Genomic DNA, 10,385 nt, shown 5'->3' on the forward strand with positions numbered 1-10,385 from the left:
AAAAGTTGCAGGACATCAAGGGTTTTTGACATGGGGTTAAATGAATTAGACATGTTAAACTGTACACTGGACTCCTGGTACAGTGCTCTTATTAATGGGAAGTTAAAGTTTTTCCATGTGGGATTGAAAAACATGTTAAACGGTATGCTTTATGTCTACAGATTTTAGCTTCTCTGACTAGGACCCACAGCAAATGGGTGTATTACATCTCTGTGAGTAAAGTGAAATGCTTGCTTTTCTCTTCTTTTGTACCTTCAGTATGTTTTTTGATGTTTCATGGCACTATGTTGGTTTGCATAAATCCAGATAAGTCTTTCCTCTCTGTAATAGGGTCTACCCCTCATGCAGACAGGAAAAACCAACTATGGGACCCCAAAGCCCTCTTCCAGGGAACAGTCAGGGGATCTGTCTAAATGACAGGAGCAGGGATTTAACGGGTACTGTTTCAAGTACCCTACAAACCTCAGGGCGACCCTACAGGCAGGCCAGCTCAAGGAAAGACCGGAAATCATCACTGCTATGGAGAATGAGGAATCCAGGACTCTGCAATGACTATCTCAGTCTGGGCCTACTCTCAGCGTCAAGGAAAAACCTGGAAACCAGGATTTCTCCCACCCCTGAAGAAGGGATGGGATGGATTCCTTTCTGCCAGGACATCTCTGTGGAAAATGAGGTCCGAAGGCTCGAGGCCATCAATACAGTTCATTGCGGGACATCTTCTGGCCAGGCCTGGGTAACCCTGACGTGCCAGATAAGATTAATGCCACTTTTGGTGTGTCTCCTGTCTTTAGCCGATCCCCAGAATTTCTCAGTAAATAATGGGGTATCCCAAATGGAGAGTTCTCTAATCTTACTGTGTTTATGCAAAAGAACAAGCCAGGTTTGTTTAACTATCTTGCAAAGTTTTAAAATGAAGGTGGAGAGAAAACCATGTTTCTGTAACTTGCTTTTTGTAAGAATCAGATTCTAATTCTACAGAGGTGATTGAATAAATGTGTTTAATCTTGATCTAAAAGGTACCCCTCTTTGGGAAATTTCGATAAAACCTGGTTACTCTCTGTAGGAAAACAGCCTAATCTATAAAGGAACTCAATGTTATACATTCTGTCACTAGTCTGATCAGAGCATTTGAAGCCAGAGCTTTACTAGGATGAAGCTCATCTCAAAGTGCAGAATTGCTTTCCCCCAGTTTGTGAATTGGCCAAAGTGTCAAGAAAGGGCATCTAAACTGGTTAAGTTAGAATGGATTAATAGCTCGTTCTAAAATACTGTGAATTTTCTTTCTATACTTTCTGTATTGCATCTCATTTTCTGTGAACAGTTATTTGGAGAGAACAAGGACACCAGAAAATATTTCCTCTAAGCCAGAATGCTCTGCAAAAGAGGAACAATGGACATTGGAGGTTTCCAAAAGGAAGCTGATGGATGATCTACCAACAAGGAAAGTTACTAACTCCTGGACCAATGCAATGGAATATTATTAAAGGGTTATGTTTTAACACTAGTGAGAACCATCTTCCATGGGAAGGGACTGAACAGCAAGTAAGGTAGAAGTAATTCAGAACTGTGCTTTCTGTGCCATTAATGAACCTAGAGGAAATCCTGAGCCCCCTCTTCTAACACCTGTTCAGCATCAAGGAACTTAGAGGATGATCATCAGCTTGACCTTATGCAAATGATCAAATGCTCATATGTTCAAGGTATAAATATCTGTTGGTTCTTATTGATAGCTTCAGCGTATGGGCAGAAGCTTTTCCAATCTGCACTGAGAAAGCCAGAGAATGGCTTGGTGTTTCTGTGTCCAGTAGAAAAATCTGGACACAGGAAGTCATTTTTCTATCAGCCAAACCTGTGGGTAGAGTTATTCCTTTCCATTATTTTAATGATAGATATGGGTATGGCATTATGTTGCTTTGGTTTATGTTGCTTTAACTCTTGTTTTTTAAGACAGCAAACAACTCTGTCCTTACTGGGTCAGAGGGTCCTCCCAGGGTCTAACCATTTCAAAGTGATATCCCTCAATCTAATCAAACTGATTTTTTCTTTCAGATAACTTCAGGAACCCAACCAATTCATTGCTGAGGGCCACTAAAAGCTGAGATAGTATGAGATTTCACCCCTTGTGTGGGCAGGGCCAGCGCCCCATTGTCAGCATGAAGCAGCTCCAGAAGATGGACCTTCTACCATTTTCCCTTAAAGATTTAAGGTGGTGAAATCTCTAGGGGGGATTTGATGTAGGCAGGTAGATAGGGAAAGGCTCTCTGCAATGAAACAAAGTCTCATAGAAGAAGAATTCTAGGACCGACCCACCCTGTGGAGACAGAGAATAAAGACTTGATAAGACCATCCCCACACCCTGAAGATATGGGCCTCCTCCCCATGAAATTCCTCCTTTCCGAAAACCCCCTTTCAATCCAGTTAACCCCAGCGACCCAGCCCCAAGGAGATTCCAGAACATTCTGAGTCGGAAGGATCTATAAGAACCAGCTCGAGAGCCCACTTGGCGCTCTCTCCACCCTCAGAGAAGCCCGTGTTCCCTCTGGACGCGTTACCTTCTCTCTCTCTCTCTCCCCCGCTTATCTGCTTATCCCTTTCTCTCCCTCTCCAAAAGCCTCCAAATAAAACCTGTTACTTCACTGCTCGTCTACTCCTGAAATTCTTTTCTGCAAGCGAGACAAGAACCCCAGAAACCTTGGGTGAGGCTTGGGACTGGTCCCTCCTTTCCTGCGAAGAGCAAATTCTCGCCCCAACTTGAGTCCGTGGCTCCCCGAGCAATCGGGTGGTGGGGATTAACTCCCATGCCGAGAAGATCAAGCGGACTTCAGGTGTGGCTTGACGGCCACCTTGTGGGGCTGGCGGGGCTTAGGCCCGTGCCGAGCAGGTGCTCACTGCAGAATTTACCAGTCCTAGCCCACCCAGGGTCCCGGGTGGCAGAGGCGGGTGGGGAGAAAGTGATTGTCTTTCTCCTCCCCACTTCACATAAGTCACCCGTGGGGCCCACCAACATCAGTACCACTTGTGTGTAAATTTCATGACTTCATCTTTTCTAACAGCTACATAGTACTCCATTGTGTAAATGTACCAAAGTTTCTTTAACCAGTCATCTGTTCTCAGGCACTCAGGTTTTTTCCAGATTCTGGCTATTATAAAGAGTGCTGCAATGAACAAACAAGTGCAGATGTCACTTCGACTATACTTTTTTGCCTCTCTGGGATATATTCCCAGGAGTGACATTGCTGGGTCAAATGGGAGCTCAATTTCTAATTTTTTGAGAATTGTCCATACTGTTTTCCAAAAGGGTTGGACCAGTTGGCATTCCCACCAGCAGTGAAGGAGGGTCCCTTTCTCGCCACATCCGCGCCAGCACCGGTTGCTTTTGTTCTTTTGGATGTGGGCCAGTCTCTGTGGTGTGAAATATGGCCCCTTATTTTTTTCCAGATATATTTTCTGTTCCCTACTTTCTCTGTTCCTCTTCAGGAATTTCAGGTGCACATATCTGACCACTTGGAATCACTCCTCACGATTCATCTGCATATTGTTGTCCCCCAGGACCCCACATCTTTTTCTTGTGGTCTCTTCTTTTCTGGTTTGGTTTTATTATTTCTATTGCTGAATGTCCGTCCCTCTCAGAGAGCCCAGCAAACTACAGAGAGTATTCTGCCTGCATGGCAGAACCTGGCAAGCTCCCTGTGGCATATTCGATATGCCAAAAACAGTAACAAGTCTCACAATGGAGACGTTACTAGTGCCCACTTGAGCAAATCGATGAACAATAGGAGGACAGTGATATAGTAGATATAGTGATATTTAAAAGAATGGAGTAAAATATTTCTATGGATTGGGCCAGAGTGATAGCACAGTGGTCAGGGCATTTGCTATGCAAGTGGCCAGTCCGGGTTCAATCTCCAGCACACATGTGGAGTAATCCCTGAGCACAGAGCCAGGAGTAAGTCCGGAGCACCACCAAGTGTGGCCCAAAAACCAAAACCAAACCCCAAGATTTTTATGGAAATCTTATAATGTTTCTTGGTATCTGAACTGCCTTTCAAGCAGCACCAAGTGATTGGAGCTGAAATTTGACTGCTTTGTTTAAGAAATGCTCTCCAATTTGACATGCATTTACCATTCCCTTTGTGTCACACTCACAGCCACTCTGCTTGCTGAACCTGTGTAGCTACTATGAATATTGGCACTTAAAGAAGATCTAGACCAAGACCCCAGTTGGAGCAGTCAAGTTTTGCAACTGGTTTTAGACACTTGTTTTTCCTGCTACTTTCTCCAACACATACCTTTGTCCACAGACATGGACTGCTTTCGAGCAAGAATTCCCGGTTCCACTGCTCTTAAACACACACACACACACACACACACACACACACGCGCGTGTATATAGATAAACACACATATGTATATATATACTGTCACTGTCACTGTCCTCCCGTTGTTCATCAATTTGCTCGAGCAGGCCCAATAACGTCTCCATTGGAGATGTTGTTGTTACTGTGTTTGGCATATCGAACACATCACGGGTAGCTTGCCAGGCTCTGCCGTGTGGGCGAGATATATATACATATATAGATAAACATACGTGTATATATATAAATGTATATAAAACCTCTAGATAATCCTTTTTTTTTTTTTGCTTTCTGGGTCATACCCAGCAATGCACAGGGGTTACTCCTGGCTTTGCACTCAGGAATCACTCCTGGCGGTGCTTGGGGAATCATATGGGATGCTGGGAATCAAATCCGGGTCATCCTCGTGCAAGGCAAACAACCTACCCGCTGTGCTCTCACTCCAGCTCCTCTGGATAATCCTTAAAATAATCAAGGACAGTGTGAACAATCCTTTAGTGACTAAAGAACAAAAGGAAGGAAAATTAATTAACTCCTAATTATGGGCTGAGTTGCATCTCCTTAAAAACTCATGTCCAAACTCTCCACACCTTAAAATGTGCTTACATTTGGAGAGAGCATCTCTTTTGACTTTGTTTTGTTTACCTCTGGCAGTGTTCAGGGGCTAGTTCCGGTTTGGTGTTTGGGGTTCACTTCTGGCAGTGCATAGTCAATCATACAGTTATGTGATGGAATCTAGGGTACCAGCATGCAAAGCATGTGCTCCAACTCTTGAGTCATCTGCCTGGCCCTGAGAGAGGATCTTTGAAGAAGTTAGGATGAGATCACTGGATAAGTCCTCCTTCAGTAGAACTGTGTCTCTATATCAAAAGGAAATAAGATACAAACATGCAGAGGGGGCAAGTCACGTGAACAATCATCCCCAAGCCGAGAAACTGGGTCTTGGAATAATCAGTCCTGCCAACACTTTGATTTTGTTTTGTTTTTTTGCACACTGCTTTACCAAGCTGTAATAAAAAATATATAACAAATAAGAGAGTCTATGAAATAGATTTAAATTAAAATTGTTTGATGTTGTTTGATGTTACTGGGCCCGCTCGATGTGATTTAAAATATCTTTTGAAGCAACCGGTGCTGGCGCGGATGTGGCGAGAAAGGGACCCTCCTTCACTGCTGGTGGGAATGCCAACTGGTCCAACCCTTTTGGAAAACAGTATGGACGATTCTCAAAAAATTAGAAATTGAGCTCCCATTTGACCCAGCAATGTCACTCCTGGGAATATATCCCAGAGAGGCAAAAAAGTATAGTCGAAGTGACATCTGCACTTGTTTGTTCATTGCAGCACTCTTTACAATAGCCAGAATCTGGAAAAAACCTGAGTGCCTGAGAACAGATGACTGGTTAAAGAAACTTTGGTACATTTACACAATGGAGTACTATGTAGCGGTTAGAAAAGATGAAGTCATGAAATTTACACACAAGTGGCACTACATGAAAAGTATCATCTTAAGCGAAATGACTCAGAGGGATAGACACAGAAAGATTGCATTCATCTGGGGAACATAAAATAACAAAATAGGAGACTAACACCCAAGTGTGGCCAAGATTAGTACCAGGAGGTTTGCTCCATGGCTTGGAGGCCAGCTACACATGCTAGGGGGAAAGGGAGCTCAGATAGAGAAGGGAGCACCAAATAAAGGTTGTTGAGAAGATCCTCCCAGGATCGGAGAAGCATGCTGAAAGTAGGCCCTCCCGTTGATCATCGATTTGCTCGAGTGGGCCCAGTAACGTCTCCATTGGAGACTTTGTTGTTACTGTGTCTGGCATATCGAATACGTCACGGGGAGCTTGCCAGGCTCTGCTGTGCGGGCGAGATACTCTCGGTAGCTTGCCAGGCTCTCCAAGAGGGGCGGAGGAATCGAACTTGAGTCGGCCATGTTGGCTGCGTGCAAGGCAAATGCCCTACCGCTGTGCTATCGCTCCAGCCCGTGCTGAAAGTAGACTATAGACAAAACATGATTGCCACCCATTGCCTCTTTTGCAAACCACAACACCCAAAAGGAGAGAGAGAACAAAAGAGGCAGGGTGGGATGGAGGGAATGGGGGGTGGGAGGGTTACTGGGACCCCTGGTGGTGGAAAGTGGGCACTGGTGGACGGATGGGTTTTTGATCATTGTATAATTGAAACCCAAGCACAAAAATTTGTAAGTCTACAACTGTACCTCATGGTGTTTCACTAATAAAAAAATAAATAAATAAAAATCTTTTGAAATCAATTTAGCTCAGTGGCTTTGGAAGGTCCTAGACTTGGCTTAAATCCCGATACACACTACCTTGGGTTTTTCCTGCAACAGAGATTTTAGTCCACAACTTTCAGAGCTGAAAACATTATTTTATGAGGAAATAAACTTGTTTTCATCGGGGAATCTTAGAGGAGTGAGTCCAATATCTACAATCTGGGTAGTTTGTTCATTGTTTATACCTCTCAACTTGAAAACACAACCTACCATCTGGATTTCTGTAAAAATTAGCAATAATAATCTGTATAAATTATTTAGTTAGCGCTGTATATAATTTAGGAACATTGAGGTAATCTTAACCCTCAGCAAATTCTGAAAGCAACCCCCAGGCATATATTAAAATTAATTTTTCTAATTGAAGCCGGTTCCTTTATATAATGCAAGCTAACTTCTACAGACTAGAATTTTCTTTCAAGTGTTCACCTCTGAATCTCTTTCACACTCTTCTCTACAACTGCCTGATTCAGAGCTGGCTAGCCATCTTGATTACTTTCTAAGCACCCACCACTGATCTAGCTTTATGACAATTATATCACAACTGTATTCTTACTTATCTTTCTCACTCAAGAGCCCTTTCCTCTATTTTTTGAGCCAGGAGAAAGAAGTGGTTCAAAATAGCTAAATGCCTAAGGTCAATCCATGAGGGGACCTTGCCAGAACTTGAAATTGGACTGTTAGATTTTAACTTCAGAGCTCTGCATGTACTTTATTGCCCTGGGCATATACATCATTCTCTCTGTGTGTGTCTCTCTCTGTCTCTCTCTTTCTCTCTCTCTCTCCCCATCTCTCTCTCTCTCTTTCTCTCTCTTTCTTACACACACATACACACAAGCAAACACACATACACAGAGACACACACAGACACACACACATACACAAAGAAACTATCATTCACCTCTGTCTTACCTGTTGATTTTAGAAAACAGCTGATCTAGGTCTTGACTAGTGAGAGAAGACAGAACTTTGCATTTTCAGTTTAAAGGTCCAGGACTGTGCACACAGCAGAGTTTGGCTCCCGAATACAGACTACAGGCGGAGTTGAGAACTTGGCGAGAATCAGATGATTCAGAAGTAGGAGGAGCTTTTTAGAAATCAACCACAGGCTTCTGGAGAGAGACAGAAAATAATTCACCCAATGTCACCTCCAAGTCCTGTAGGGTGACTTGCAATGGAAATAAGCAAGTTCCAGTAATTCTTTGCATCTGATTTGCTCCACAATCCTGACCCTGTACCATCAATGTTTTCGTTTAAATGACAACCAGAAGATAACCAAGAATGAATGTCTGTGTTCTGTGGGCAGAAAGATATGGAGTTAAATCATTTAGCACCTCTTTGACATTCCTCAAACTCATCTCTCTCAGCCACAAGTTTCCTTATTTGTAAAATGGAAATGATGTCAGTGCCACCTATTCTTGTGCATATTCTGTTTTTGTTTGAATTAGATAGAATGATTTGATGAAATCACATAGGACAGTGTTTTCTATAGTCAAAGTTGGCTGTTTTTATAAATAGGTATTCTTAAGAAAACAGTTTTAATTAGCTGCAGCCTTCAGTATGCAAATTCTTGAAGATTTTTTTTTCTTTTACATAGTAAGAAACCCCAGCACAGTTAAGACACATACATATGACCCATAACATAGTTTCATGTGTCTATACCTGTTACAGAGTTTGATAGATTTAATTTTCTCTTTTTCTTGTATTTCTTTGCTTTAAACAATGTTGATTCTCTCTGTCATAAGCTTCATTTGATAATCTTTTATTTGTTTTTCTGACTTTACATAAACACTGTGATTTTCAAAGTTGTTCATAAGACAATTTTTTAGGCATTCAGTGTTTCAGCACTATTCCCATCACTGGTGTGAGGTGTGATCTTTCCTCCACCATTGTCTCCAGTTTCCTATCTTGCCCCCAAGCTTTCCCCCTTAGCAGGCACAAAATAGTTTCTTTTATATTGTTTGCTACAGGGTTGGAGTGATAGCACAGCGGGTAGAGCATTTGCACGAGGCTTGCCTGGGTTCGATTCCTCCATCCCTTTCGGAGAGCCAGGCAAGCTACTGAGAGTATCCCACCAAAGCCTGGCAAGTTCCCCGTGATGTATCCGATATGCCAAAAAAAGTAACAAGTCTCACAGTGGAGACTTTACTGGTGCCTGCTCAAGCAAAATCAATGAACAATGGGAGGACAGTGCCACAACAAGATGTTTAGTGGAATGATCAAAAATAATTCAGTAAAGGAAAATTTGTAAAACTTATTATATCTTACAATGGTGTTATTAAAGTCACTGTCTGAGGATTTTCTGAGCTGTTTGTTGCTATCTGAGTCTTCTGTTATTGTTTTCACTTACTGAGTTTAATGGGCTTCTATGCTACTTTCCCATCCAATTTTCTAGGCTCCTACTGGACTGTCAGTATTGTGGAATTTGGAAGTGTCATGTGGTCCTGTATTCCTGTGCTTCAGGAACTCCAGGATCTGTGGAACTGGGACAATTCTCACTCACCACCCTCCAGAAGCCAGAGTTTTCAATTTGAAGACCTGCATACCTTCGAGTTTCACTGGCTTGGCAACTCTTCTGAGATTAGTCTGGAAGCTGGGAATTTTCATAGTGGAGGCTGTGGGATGTGGGTGTGGCTGCTGGGGACTTGAAGATTTGCTTAGGTCTTGGTTCATATAGTCAGAAGAAGGTCCTTGGACAAGTCCTCTTTGCCTTGTTTTGTGTTTTATTGAATCACCCTGAGATACAGTTACAACACTTTCATGTTGAGTTTCAGTCATACAATGATTGAACACCCATCCTTCCACCAGTTCACATTCTCTACCACAAATGTCCCCAGTATTACCCACCCCTTTTCGGTTGAAACGTAATAACTCCCCCTGACTCTATGGCAGACAATTTCCCCCATACTCTCTCTCTACTTTTGGGCATTATGGTTTTCAATACAGATACTGAAAGGTTACTACATTTAGTCCTTTATCTACTTTCAGCACACATCTCCCTTCCTGAACAATCCCTCCAACCATCATTGACTTAGTGATCCCTTCTCTATTTCAGCTGCCTTCTCCCTCAGCTCATGAGATAGGCTTCCAAGTATGGAGCAATCTTCCTGGCCCTTGTGTCTACTGTCCTTGGGTTCCAGTCTCATATGATGTTATTTTATATTCCACGAATGAGTGCAGTCGTTCTATGTCTGTCCCTCTCTTTCTGACTCATTTCACTTAGCATGATACTCTCCATGACCATCCACTTATACGCTCTTTCCCTTGCTTAATTGCTGATTTTTCTCATCTGTCAAAAGGTTTTTTTTTTTTTTTAAGATTTTCTCCATCAGGTCATTGAAAGGATTGCACAATATAAAGTCTGTATAGCACTGAGTTCAGTCATGTAGATGCTGGATTGATGTTAATGTTGCATTAGATAAGCTTCCATTCTATAATCTTCTATTTTCTTTTATTTAGAGTGCTTGTGGGAACCTGGAAGGAATCTTCAATATCTTGGCCTGGACTTCTAGCACCATTTCCCTTCAACTTCCAGTGAACTTATAATCAATTAGAAAATATATTCCAATTGATTTGGCATAAAACATTTCCACCAGTGCTTACCATCAAAATTTGCTGAAGATATGCAAAAATCCCTGCCAGGACTGAGGGAAACCCTAGTTTCTGAGCTGTCGGTCTTGTGCTTCCTGACCAATTTATTCATGATAAACTTTCTGCTCAAGGTAGGTTTTTATT

The 10,385-nt window shown here is 42.4% G+C and overlaps 1 protein-coding gene across 2 annotated transcripts in view; it reads right to left on the reverse strand.

Moving 5' to 3' along the window:
• Window positions 1-7,674, reverse strand: part of ACSM1 (acyl-CoA synthetase medium chain family member 1) — a 59,932-nt gene extending 52,258 nt beyond the window's left edge. Inside the window, exon 1 of one of the 2 annotated variants that reach the window (XM_056138889.1) lies at window positions 7,563-7,674. The gene's annotated coding sequence lies outside the window, so the exon portion shown is untranslated. The remainder of the gene's footprint in view (window positions 1-7,562) is intronic. The other variant, XM_056138890.1, reaches the window with a different exon arrangement.
• Window positions 7,675-10,385: the final 2,711 nt, after the last annotated feature.

This window comes from Sorex fumeus, unplaced genomic scaffold (assembly GCF_029834395.1).
Source record: "Sorex fumeus unplaced genomic scaffold, SorFum_2.1 ptg000130l, whole genome shotgun sequence".
Taxonomy (NCBI): Eukaryota; Metazoa; Chordata; class Mammalia; order Eulipotyphla; family Soricidae; genus Sorex; species Sorex fumeus.